At 49.4% G+C, this 13,061-nt stretch overlaps 1 pseudogene; it reads right to left on the bottom strand.

Annotated features, from left to right (window-relative positions):
• Positions 1-10,976: 10,976 nt before the first annotated feature.
• Positions 10,977-12,192, bottom strand: LOC125519136 (annotated as a pseudogene).
• Positions 12,193-13,061: the final 869 nt, after the last annotated feature.

Genomic DNA, 13,061 nt, shown 5'->3' with positions numbered 1-13,061 from the left:
AATCCAGCCCGTTGCTTCTCTGTTTTGAATGATATCTCCTAGAGGGGCCGAACTTACCACTGTGATAGGATGACCCTGAAAATAGTGTTTAAGCTTCCGGCTTGCCATAAACACTCCATACACCAGCTTCTGCCAATGTGGATACCTCTGCTTTGACTCAATGAGCACCTCACTGATATAATAAACCGGTCGTTGAACCGGATATTTCTTGCCAGCTTCCTTGCGCTCCACCACAATAGCCACGCTAACAGCTCGGGCATTAGCAGCATATATAGCAATAACGACTCCTTATCGATCGATGCTGCAAGCACATGTGGTTCAGCTAACTGCCTCTTCAGATCTCAAATGCTTTATCGGCTGCCTCACTCCAGACGAAATTATCTGTTTTCTTGAGCATTTGATATGAAGGGATAGCCTTCTCCCCAAGACGACTGATAAACCGGCTCAAAGCCGTAATCCGGCCGGCCAAACGTTGAACGTCGTTGATACACGCCGGTTTAGCCAAAGATGTAATTGCTGAAATTTTTTCCGGATTGGCCTCAATGCCTCTGTTTGACACCAGAAAACCCAAGAGCTTGCCCGCCGGGACACCAAAGACACACTTCCCCAGATTGAGCATCATCTTGTAAACCCGGAGGTTGTCAAAAGTTTCTCTCAAATCATCTATCAATGTTTCCTCCTTCCTGGACTTTATCACAATATCATCCACATATGCATCAACATTGCGCCCAATCTGCTTATGAAGGCAATTCTGAACACAACGCTGATAAGTCGCCTGGGCGCTCTTGAGTCCAAAGGGCATGGAGACATAACAGAAGGCTCCAAAGGGAGTTATGAAAGCTGTCGTCTCCTGGTCCTTAACTGCCATTTTGATCTGATGATAACCAGAATAAGCATCCAGAAAACACAAATGGTCACAACCTGCCGTAGCATCAATGATTTGATCGATACGAGGGAGGGCAAAGGGGTCTGCAGGGCAAGCCTTGTTCAAATCTGTGTAATCCACACACATACGCCAAGTACCGTTTTTCTTAAGAACCAGCACCGGATTAGCCAAGCACTCTGGGTGAAAGACTTTCACGATAAACCCTGCAGCCAACAACCGAGCTACCTCCTCACCAATAGCCTTGCGCCTTTCTTCATTGAAGCGGCGAAGAAACTGCCGGACCGGTTTAAACTTAGGGTAAATGTTAAGTGTGTGCTCAGCGAGTTCCCTCGGTACACCTATCACGCCAGAAGGTTTCCATACAAAGATGTCCCGGTTCTTACGGATGAACTCGATGAGCGCGCTTTCCTATTTGGGATCCAGGTTAGCACTGATGCTGAACTGCTTGGATGAATCGCCAGGAACAAAATCAATCATCTTAGTCTCTGTGGCCGATTTGAATTTCAACACCGGATCATGTTCCGTAGTTGGCTTTTCAAAGAGGTCATATCTGCCGGATCAACTTGCTCCTTATAGAACTTCAACTCCCCGTGGCACAAACCCACTCAGCATAAGCCGCATCACCTTCCTCACACTCCAAAGCGATATTTCTGCTCCCGTGTACTATGATAGTCCCCTTATGACCTGACATTTTAAGCTGTAGATAAACATAACACGGCCTCGCCATGAATTTAGCATAAGCCGGCCGCCCAAACAAAGCGTGGTACGGACTTTTGATTTTCACCACCTCAAAAGTCAATGTTTCTGACCTTGAATCATAATCATCTCCAAAAGCCACCTCTAAGGCTATCTTGCCCACTGGATATGCAGACTTGCCAGGCACCACACCATGAAAAACGGTATTTGACGGTTTAAGATTCTTATCTATCAACCCCATACGGCGGAATGTATCATAATATAGAATGCTGATACTACTTCCCCCGTCCATGAGCACCTTAGTGAACTTGTATCCCCCAACTTGAGGGGCCACCACTAAGGCCAAGTGACCCGGATTGTCTACCCGGGGTGGGTGATCCTCTCTACTCCACAAAATGGGTTGCTCAAACCAGCGCAAATACTGAGGCACCGCCGGTTCAACAGAGTTTACTGCCCTCTTGTGAAGCTTCTGATCACGCTTACACAAGCTGGTGGTGAAGACATGATATTGCCCACTATTTAGCTGCTTAGGATTGCTCTAGTAACCCGACTGCTGCTACTGCTGGTTCCCCTGATGGTTGTAACCACCCTGGTTGCCTTGGTGCCCTTGATTGATGTGTCCGGTTTGATTGCCCTGAAATCCTGAACCAGAACTGCCACCTCCGTAACCCGGCCCATGGAAACCACCTCCTGAACCGCCGGGCGGGCCATTATCGTACTGGAACATATTGGAGTTCTTGAAATCTCGCATGATATAACAATCCTTCCAAAGATGTGACGCTGGCTTCTCCTTTGATCCATGATTTGGACAGGGTTGATTTAACAGGCGCTCCAAATTGGGGCCTGAACCTCCGCCCCTCTAGGGCTGCTTGCCCTTACGGCGCTGGCTATGCTCCTGAGCATTGGTGTTAGCGACAAAGTCCAAGTTGTTGTCGGCTTTGCGCTTACCACTGTTCCCATGGCCTGCCGGATTATGCTGCTGACCCTTCGTGTTGCCGTTCTTTTTCCCTTTCCCCGGTTTGTCCTCCTTTGAGTCAGGGTCTTTGGTATTATCTGAATCGGCGTACTTAACCAAAGCGGCCATAAGCGTTGACATATCATTGCAGTGACGTTTGAGCCTTCCTAACTTCTGTTTGAGCGGCAGAAAACGGCAATTGCCCTCCAACATTAGCACTGCGGTATCTGCATTGATACGATCCGATGAATGCAAAATCGCTGAGACCCGCTTGAACCAATGGGTTGTGGACTCCCCCTCCTCTTGGACACAAGTGGCCAAATCCACGATTGACATGGGCTGCTTACAAGTATCTTTGAAGTTCTGGATAAACCAGTGCTTCAATTCGGCTCATGATCCGACAGAGTTAGTTGGTAAGCTCTTCAACCAAGTACGAGCTGTTCCTTCCAACATCATGGTGAAGTATTTAGCACACACTGCCTCATCCACATCAAACATCTCCATTGCCATCTCGTAGCTTTCAACCCACGCCTCTGGTTGTAAATCGGCGGTGTAATTTGGTACCTTACGAGGTCCCTTGAAGTCCTTGGGCAATCTCACATTACTCAAAGCGGGGGTGAGACACGGCACCCCTAAGGAACTGAATACCACACCTGGCTCTATAGAAGCGGTAGGGTGAACCGGAGTATGTTGACGAGCTCCATGCCGAGCTGCTAACTCGGCCTCTCGACGCGCGCGACCATGATCCACTAAATCCTATGCATTAGCACCTCCCCCTGCCGGGTTGTGTCCTCGCGGCGAATTACGGCGACGTGCACTGCTTGACACGGCCAGTTCATCCTCAACATGTCTGTTATAGCTCCAGCTTGGACGGGGAGTGGAATGAATCCTCTCACGACTGTGCGAATATGCCTGCTGCTGCTTTAGCGCTGTTTGAAGGAGATCTCTGGCCCGACGTGCCTCAGTCGCAACTGGTGATTCACCATCGGTTGGGAGGGCTGCCAAGCGTGAAGCGGCGGCCACAATGTTGTCCAACGGGTTGGAGTAATGCCCGGGAGGTGTTGGTACATACTGTGGCACACTGTTGTTTTGACGAGGCGGGTCCATCATGCGCGGTTGAACCGATGCTCATGTTCCTGGTACCTCCGTCCGATTTAATATTGGCTGGTTACTAGTTCCTGCTCCTGGCGTATTGAAGAGATTTCATGGCTCGTAACCCGACGGGAGATGCGATCGGTACCTTCTTCTCATGACTTCTTCGGAAGCGTTCTGATCCAGCCTAATCCGATAGGCCTGAGCTTCCAACTCGGCCCGTTCTATAGCCATCCTAGCGTTCTCTGCCGCTAGGTCCTCTTTAGCCTGAGCTATCTGATCCTTCACCTTTGCAATCTCCGCGTTGTGCTGATACCAGACTGCTGCATCCACCTCTGCGGCCATCAATGTTGCCAAAGTGTCGAACAAGTCAGACAGGACTTGAGCCGGAGGCGGCGCAGAGCTTCCTGCCCCTGCCGGCGTGGCCATTGTTGAACCAGAGAGTATTGTTGTGCCAGCTGACGAATGAGGCGCCGACTGTGTACCGGCCATGAAGATAGCGGCCCGGTTTGGCAGATCAGGGGAGTCCGGAATACTGTTGCCCTTGGATCCTCCGCTAATCCGGACATCCTGCAACTGATAGAGCGATTCGGTCTCTCCAGAAGACTCGTCGTTGGAGCAGACAATGGTTTCTCCATTGGACGCCGGTCCGTCCTCGTATTCCACCCCATGGATGACGCCTACGAAGACATGCCTTGCCACAGGTCGAACCGGCGAAGGGCTCGCACGCTGAGCCATCTCGATGATGTCGGTGCAGATGTCCGGCTCAATGGCCGGTTCGCCAAACTTGTCGATGAAGACATGAATCCCACCAAAGGGGACCCGGTACCCATATTCGATTGAACCGACCTCGGGACCCCATCCTGCGTTGTCGATGTAGAGCTTGCCGTGACGACTCTTCATCATCCGGCACACAGCGTATCCCTTGAGTCCATCAAAGCTGCCCTTCAAGAACTCAAAACCATCGTGCGATAGCCCCACGGTGGGCGCCAACTGTCGTGGGTTTGTCACAACAGATGTCCTTGTGAAAGAACTTAGTCATGGAGCCATCGCAACGGGTTAGCTTAAAGGGGTTAAACCGGACAAGGGGACACGAGGAGTTATACTAGTTCGGCCCCTTCGATGAAGGTAAAAGCCTACGTCTAGTTGTGATTGGTATTGCTGGGGTTTCGAAGGCCAGGGAGCGAATCCGCTTTTCTGGCTCTCGAGTTGTTGTCTGTTGTCCCTAAACCGCTATCGGGTCGTCCCTTGATATACATAGGTTGACGCCCGCCGGTTTACAGAGTCCCGAAGCCGGATCATAAACTTGTCCGGTCCGGTCTCTATCCTTCCTATCTTACAATGCAAGTTACATAACAAGGTCGGTTTACATCTACAGGCCTTAACTCGCCTCTGGGCCTTGGGCCTTCATAAAGCGCCATCATTCTTACGTCTTCATGGGCTTCTAATCTTCATAAGGTTAATCCGGCTACCCCTGGCCGGTTTACGTCCAGTAGTAATATCCCCAACATCTACCAAAAGGATCTCTCCCCTCACATGCAAATATAATTCAGTCCAATGGCTTTCTTCTCCCCTCACATGCATAAGACAAGAGGAGACCATCTAAACAGGCGGATCAGACCTTCACCTTGGGAGGGAGGCGAGTGCTACCTGTTGCCGTGCCGTCGTCGAGATTGGGTGGTCCTCCTCCTCCTCGAGCAAGACAAGGTTGTTCCTCCCCTACACTCCAATGGCCATCTTCTCCAAGGACATCTACAAGGGCAGAACACACCATTGATGCAAGTGTCACCAAGATAGTTTCAGTCAAAGTTAAAGCAAATGTAAACATGCAAACTGAACCAAACCGAGGTGCATATTCATATGTGTGTGTATGTAGAGATGCAAGTGCCATATGAATTTTGGGGAACCAAAGCGTGGTTGTTGCTACTTTAGTAGCAACATCATCCTCGAAATCAAACAAGGAGCAAGTTGTTTTAGCAACAACACATACTAGTAATTAGCTAGGACCATTATTATTGCACAACCATTCGAGGACGGTGGCAGACACATCAACTCACAAGGCTCTACTGGAGAAACAAAATAATAGGATATGTGATGCTATCAATCTTAGCACAAGAAGAAAAAAAACACAGCCTCTCCGATAGAATGGATGGATGCATCATGCATAATCATCGGTTCCATCATTGCAACACTAGTTGAGCAACAAATCAAATATAACAGTAGTTCCATTGGTTCAGCCAACAAGTTAACAAAAGTTTACTTCCCACTACTAATTTTGCAACTTGTTATAATAAAGAAAACAGATCTCGACATCAGGACAACAAATAAATAATGACCCATTGTACTACATATATCTATAAAGGACTTCTTGAGAGATGATAGTATTACCAATGAAGAAAAATTAAGATCAAGGCTCAAGTATATCAGCGGTACCTACCTGTGCATCAAAGAAGAGATGGATAATCAATTTATATGTAGGTAATACCAAACAAAGGATCAAATTTAAGTTCATTCAAATTGATGCATATGTGGGTTGGCAGAAACAAAAAAAGAATATATATAAATAGATCTACAGATATGAACAAAATGGTAAATGTGAAAGAAAATAGCGCAGATAAAATGTTGATTGTTTTTGGAAGATCCAAAGGTACATACCTGGAATATAGTGAGTTCACTAAAAACAGGGCACTGTGCCACCAAGCAGAGAGGCATGAGGTGAGCATTAGTAACCCTGATAAACAAAGGAAAAGAAGCCCACAGAGATTCAATACTCATGTATTGTACTGGCAACAAAATATGTGTTACTATACTTCCAATTTTGCAGGTTTTGCATTGTATAAACAGTTACCGAGCATGCCGGAAAGCTCGAGTGATATATCTGAAAAATGAAAGAGAAATAACATCCATCTATTAGAACAATGAATCAAATACAATTTGTTGGACAAATGCTACGGCGACTTACATGCTTGGATTCAATAATTATGATGAAGCAGATTAGTGTGATGCATATGCATGTTCATCAGAATAGATCTTGGGGAAACAACAAAGTAACCTGCATTTCCTATAATCTATTAATCACGTGCTCTTTGACTAACCACCCAAAAAATATAGATCAAGGGTGATACTGCCAGCCCCTTGCGGGGAGTAAGAATGAGTAGTTTCTGCTAATTAGAGGACAAACTAAAAAAAGCTAACTAGATATTTCCTCTCTCTATGTGTGTACGTTGTGCTTTGGCCAGTGGGGGAATGATAAAAAAGCAACTATTGCTATGTATGTTAGCTTGTCCATCAGGATAGATCAAACTAGCTACCGTTGAAGGATATATCTAGCTTTGTGACTTAAGAGAACCACAGCTAGGTTGCGTCGGCAAGGAGTGGGTTTGGATCAGTGTTGCGTCGACTTTCATCACCTTCTACTCACACCTCACTCCTCATGTCCATTCGAGTTGTAGCAGAAAAATAACCAATCCCTATTGGTACTATCTAACTAAAGAACCAGGATTCTAAACTCATCTTCTCTCTCTGTTTGGTACTAACTAGACAAATAAATAAATAAAGGACTTGTTCATACAAATCCCTCTAGAATTCCTTCACACAAGAGGATTTGCATCACATATTCCTCTACTTAGCAGCAGTAGTAGTGAGCAGAGGAAGGAGGCGAAGGAGATGGAGGTGCTACCTGCCGACGTGGGTCGTCATGGTCGTGCTTGAGCTAGGCAGCCCCTGCCTCCTCAAGAAGGATAGGGCCGACAGCTAGGTGCGCCCCTCGTCCTCCGCTTCCTCGAGTAGGAAGGACGGTGCCCTCATGCAGTAGTCGTCATCCAGACCGTGCCAAGGTGACCTGCAGCAAGGGAAGGAAAGGAGAAGGTGAGGTGGGGAGGGTGGATCCAGGCGAGGAAAGTGGGGAAGGCCGTACCTGCGCCATGCCGGTAACGGATCCGTCGAGCTCTGGCCTCGCCGTCGCCGGATGTGGCTGATCCCGGCGATGTTAGGGGTGGCGGCCGAAACCCTAGCTAGCCACGGGGACGGTGGAGGGCGGGAGCGCGGATTCTGGACGGAGGGGGAGGTGGAGCAGACCTAGGGGAGCTCGGGGTGTGCTGCGCGCCGCCGGAGCTCGCCGGAACTGGTCGGCGTGGGTGGTGGCGTCGGCGAGGGAGAGAGACTCGTGGGGGAGAGAGGAGTCGCGAGAGACAGAGAGGTTTGTGGGGAGAGAGCGAGGTAGGGGTTGGGTGGGCTCTTTCTCTTTTTCTTTTTTCTCCTTTTCTCTAGATGGATGGATGGATGGTTGTGGGGTGGACAGCTAGATGGATAGATGGTTGGATATGCGCCACGTCATCGATCCGGGGCACAAACGTTTCCACCAATAGAAAGGAAGCTCATACAATTGTGTTTTCCCTTTTTTTTTCTTCTAATTTTTTCTACTCTCTTGCACCGACCGTCGACGATCCGTGAGGGGAGAGGAGAGCGGCGAGGAGGAGATGGTCTGGTGAGGTGGGAAGGGAATGCATTAGGGAATGGTGCGTTCGTTATGACAACTATGAGTCTGGACGGGGACCTACGGACAGTCGCACAGAACATCTCTTCGGCTTTCCCCGTCACCATCGATGACGACACGTGCGACGTCCCTCACCATCGAACGACGACACCAAAGGAGGGACAGGCCCCACCACCGGGGGAACGGAGGGGGGGGATGTACCTCGGCGGCATGCTGGATCCAGCCGTTAAAATTGACCAAAAGTCATACGATGCTGGAAATCCTCGGGACCTGGCACGGTGTCGTCATATGGACCTTGTAGGGTGGATTGAAATTTTTAGCGCGTTTCTTAGAAGCCTGACCGGAGCTCGCTTGTAAACTGCACCATCTCCGATGTAGTATCCGACTATCGAGAGAGAACGTGTCCAATTTGTGAAGGAAGTGTGTTGCCCGTTGCTTCGTTGACCCCGAAACTTCTCGTCCTCTCAAAGGGGGCCATTGCATGACACGTGTCAGTACATGGCATTTTCCGGGCCCGCCTGCAATATTTGAGACATTTACTGCATCCATAGGGTTTCAATGCGGGAATTGCAGATCTGCACGACGACCACCTGAAATGATGTCCAAAAGTGGTTTTTCAAAACATATATGATATCTTTGTGGTATGTGTAGGCCTAGTGCAACTGAAGGAGGGGCATGCCCCACCACCGATAGGTGAATGTACCTCGGCGGCATGCTAGATCCAGCCGTTAAAATCAACCAAAAGTCATACGATGCCTGAAATCCTCGGGACCTGGCACGGTGTCATCATATGGCCCTTGTAGGGGGCGGTGAAAGTTTTAACGTATTTCGCCAAAGCCTGACCGGAGGTTGCTTGTAAACTGCACCATCTCCAAGGTAGTATCTGGTTATCGAGAGAGAACGTGTCCGGTTTTGTGAAGGAAGTGTGTTGTGAAGGAAATATGCCCTAGAGGCAATAATAAAGTTATTATTTATTTCCTTATATCATGATAAATGTTTATTATTCATGCTAGAATTGTATTAACCGGAAACTTAGTACATGTGTGAATACATAGACAAACAGAGTGTCACTTGTTTGCCTCTACTTGACTAGCTCGTTGAATCAATGATGGTTATGTTTCCTAACCAACGAACTTTTCCACCTGGTTGTGATAGGTTAGCCCATAGGAACATTTCAGAACAAGGTCTGGGCCCATCCCACCATTGGACCCCCCTCGTGAAGGGGGTCACACTCCGGAGTCGCATGACGGGTGTTTGCACCTGACACCATACTTCCAGACATGTAAGAGGACACAACGCAAGATTTGGTGGCATAGCTAGCCCCTGAAGGCCCCTGGCCACACTCGTAGACACACGAAGAACAATCTGTAGTGGGGGATTTTTTCACACACTCTTGCATCTTTAAAAACTATAAGAAATTGCCACGCCTATTATATCACATGTGTCTGCACTGTGTAAAAATTTCATGAATTGATCACACTCTGAGTGTTCAGAAAAATTTCATGCTACGCCAAAACCGCAGAGGGATTACTTCGATTTCATTGATGTCCCTGGGGGGCCTCACACCGGAGCCGCGTATTGCCTCTTAATACATGACACCACACCTTAAGACATGTATGAGGACCCGACGCGATGCTCTGGTGGCATTGCCACCCCCCGAAGGCCCCGACCGGCCTAACCCTAGAACAGTTGATCCGGAGATCTACGCCTTTGACTTTCACCAGACGGGATTTGAACAATAGACGTTTTCACCTGGTTGTGATAAGTCAGCCCATAGGAACACTTGAGAACAAGGTTTGGGGCAGACCCACCATAAGATTCCCTCCGTGTCGACCCAGCGTGGCCGTTTTCCACCTCCAAGTGCCGACGGCATTGCCATCCATGAAGGGGTCACACTCTGGAGCTGGCTGCCGGGTGTTTGCGCCTGCCACCACAATCCTTGAAACAATCTGATGGATGTAGATATAAAATTTGTCTCGATTGGCCAAGGAATAACAAATATACAAAAAATTCAAAACAAAAGGGTGTTTTCTATAAATTTGAAGCAAACATGATTTAAGTTTGTTCAAATTTGAAACATAGTATAGCAACAGAATCCTTTCAATATTGTGATAAAAAACCATATAAAATTTGTCAAAATCGATCCAAGTATCAATTACTTATGCTTTTAACAAAGTATAAGGACCTATATGCAAAAGTACATGAGGTCACATTTCTAACATACTCAAAAACAAAAGAAAACTGGATATTCATAAACTATGGAAAATTCTACCCAAGTCGATGTATAATTTGTGTATGTTTAAGTCTAGATAAGTTATATTTTAATTATTCAAATATAACTTAAAAAATTAAAAAAAAAATTAAAAAAACAGATGATATCTATGCCTATGGCCATGCCGTAGGCATAGTTCTCGGGGCTACCAGGAGGTGCCACGTGGCTGGGCTATGCCTACGGCCTTGCCGTAGGCATAGATGGAAAACTATGCCTACGGCTTTGCCGTCGGCATAGCTTTGCCACGTGGCGGCTCCTAGTAAAGAAAACATATGATATTTATGCCGACGGCCGCCGTCAGGGCCGTCGGCATAGATTTGACGGCGTCAGCCCGCCGTCTGTCCTCGGGCCACTAGGGACACCTCTATGCCGACGGCCTAACTATGCCTACGGCTATCGTAGGCATAGATCGATGTATGCCGACGGCCTAACTATGCCTACGGCTGCCGTCGGCATAGATCGGTGTATGCCGACATCCTTACTATGCCTACGACTGCCGTAGGCATAGATCGGTGTATGCCGACAGCCTTACTATGCCTACGGCAGCCGTCGACATAGATAAGGCCGTAGGCATATAAGGTTATTCTGGTAGTGTCATCGTCCTCTCCACGACTCCTCTATGACAGTCGTCCTTCATGTCCAGCCCCGTCCTCCACACGGCGCCCACTAAGCGGCTGTTGATCTGCTGGTGGAGGAAGAAGGGCCATCACGCCCTCGACGGAGCGCCCTCCAGCGTCGAGTTCCATCCGGCGTCTGTTAGGAAGCAGCACACTACCCGGTGACGCAACACGTCCCGCTGAGGAGCCCACTCGACGACGCACCCCTTGCCTCCTTTTGCTGCCCCGACGGCTTCTCGGAGGAGCGCGGAGCTGGTCATCTGGACCATGCCTGGCCGGAGCACCCAGAGGAAGGCGTACCCCGTGGCTGCTAGGCCGGAGAGGAACTCGGTGAACTGCTGGTGCGTGATCACGGCGATGCTCCCCAGGCTCACGTACACGATGGACCGATCCTCATGGCCGTCCAGCCAGGACATGCACCCGTCGTCCTCCCGCCCTAGGCTCGCGCTTGCGGTGAACCTCGACCTAGCATGCAGTGGACCTACGGCAAAGACGTCGCTTGTGCGCGATGCGATGTGGGCGAGCGCTTGCCTCTCCATGGATGCGGCGGTGTTGATAATGAGCGCGCGTGCCTTGCAGGTACGGGCAGTGACCTCGGCAAGCTTGAGCACCATGGGGTCTCCATGCCCTTGATCAACGCAGTGGAGCCCACAAGCTAGGAAGATCATCGCGGGAGGATACCCTCCATCCCCGGAACGCCACACACTAGGTCATCAACGGGGAAGGCGGTCTCGCCGAGCTCGATGAGCTTCATCATAGACAGGAGCGCCAGGTAGCTGCACGGGTTGTTCCCGGTGAAGGCGAGCGCCGGGATGCCGAGGTCGTCAGCGATGTTGATGGCGAAAGGCATGTTGCCATCAGCGACAACACATGTCACCGGTGCATTGGCGACAGAAAGAAGCAACAAGATCAGGGCACATACACGGCGCTGCCAGTATCACACATGGATTCCATGAGCTACAAGAAGCTGCGGGGGTGGTCATCAGGAAGTCCGTCGGGGAGGGAAAGCAAGCGTAGGACTGGCGGAGGCACCTGGCCAAGACGGCGCAGGTTGTGCTCTGTGTGGAGGAAGGTGACTTGGACGCCGGCATCGACGAGGGCGGTGGCGAAATGGAGCATGGGGTTGATGTGTCCCTGTCGTGGCCAAGGGAACACGAGAACGTGCACCTCGGTGTCCATTACTACGACAAATTAGCAGATCGTCCAACTCTCAGATTTAGGACGCCGATATCCACCACATGTGTGGCATTTAGAGGGTATGTGTCGCACGTCCCGTGTGGCATCGACACAGTCCCGCCCGCACGAGGACGTCCGGGCGCACCCAGCCACAGCCCGCACATCCCGTGTGCGGTGCGATCGCCCACACGTCCGCGCGAGCAACCCCGCGGCCCACACATCCTCTCTCACCATCATCCCACTCCTCCTGCGAACCACAGTAGACACCGTTCGTCGTCTCCAACCTCCGGATCAGTAAACCTTCCCCTACCTCCATCGTCTTTCTTCTCTAGTTTCCATGGCAACCAGATCAGATCGCTAGCGCCCCCCCACCCTCCTCCCCATCGACGGAAAACACAGCAAGGAGCTCACAGAAAAGGTCATCTAGTCGTTCTCCTATCTTCTCCCCCTCCCCCCGCCCCAATAATTTTACTTCTAGATTTCCCACGTAGATGGCGACTGGATCTGCAGTGTCATGGAAAAACACACCACAGACGTACTAGATTTGTGTGGCATGGATCTACAACTCACATGAATTCCGGTCGTTCATTGTTTATTCTCCTCTGCCTTCCAATGAACACAAAGTTGCCATGTTCTATCCTAGATCTAATCTAAGCTTTTAGGTTGCCGTTGCTGCGAGTAGGTGCTCGAAAAGTATGTTTAGGATCAACTAAGAGTCAGGCGAAAAAGAACAATAGTGGAAAATATTGAAAACAATTGGGAAGCAGGGCATAACAGAGTAAGTTGGAGGGTACAAATGGAGGAAAAAACTAGTTGCCACCTAGCTATTTTGTTAGTTGCCACCATGTTATGTTGTTATCTGCCATCATGTT

This window comes from Triticum urartu, chromosome 7 (genome assembly GCF_003073215.2).
Source record: "Triticum urartu cultivar G1812 chromosome 7, Tu2.1, whole genome shotgun sequence".
In the NCBI taxonomy this organism is placed as follows: Eukaryota; Viridiplantae; Streptophyta; class Magnoliopsida; order Poales; family Poaceae; genus Triticum; species Triticum urartu.
The sequence above is the reverse complement of the archived record's forward strand: the minus strand, read 5'-3'. Positions and strand labels throughout refer to the sequence as shown.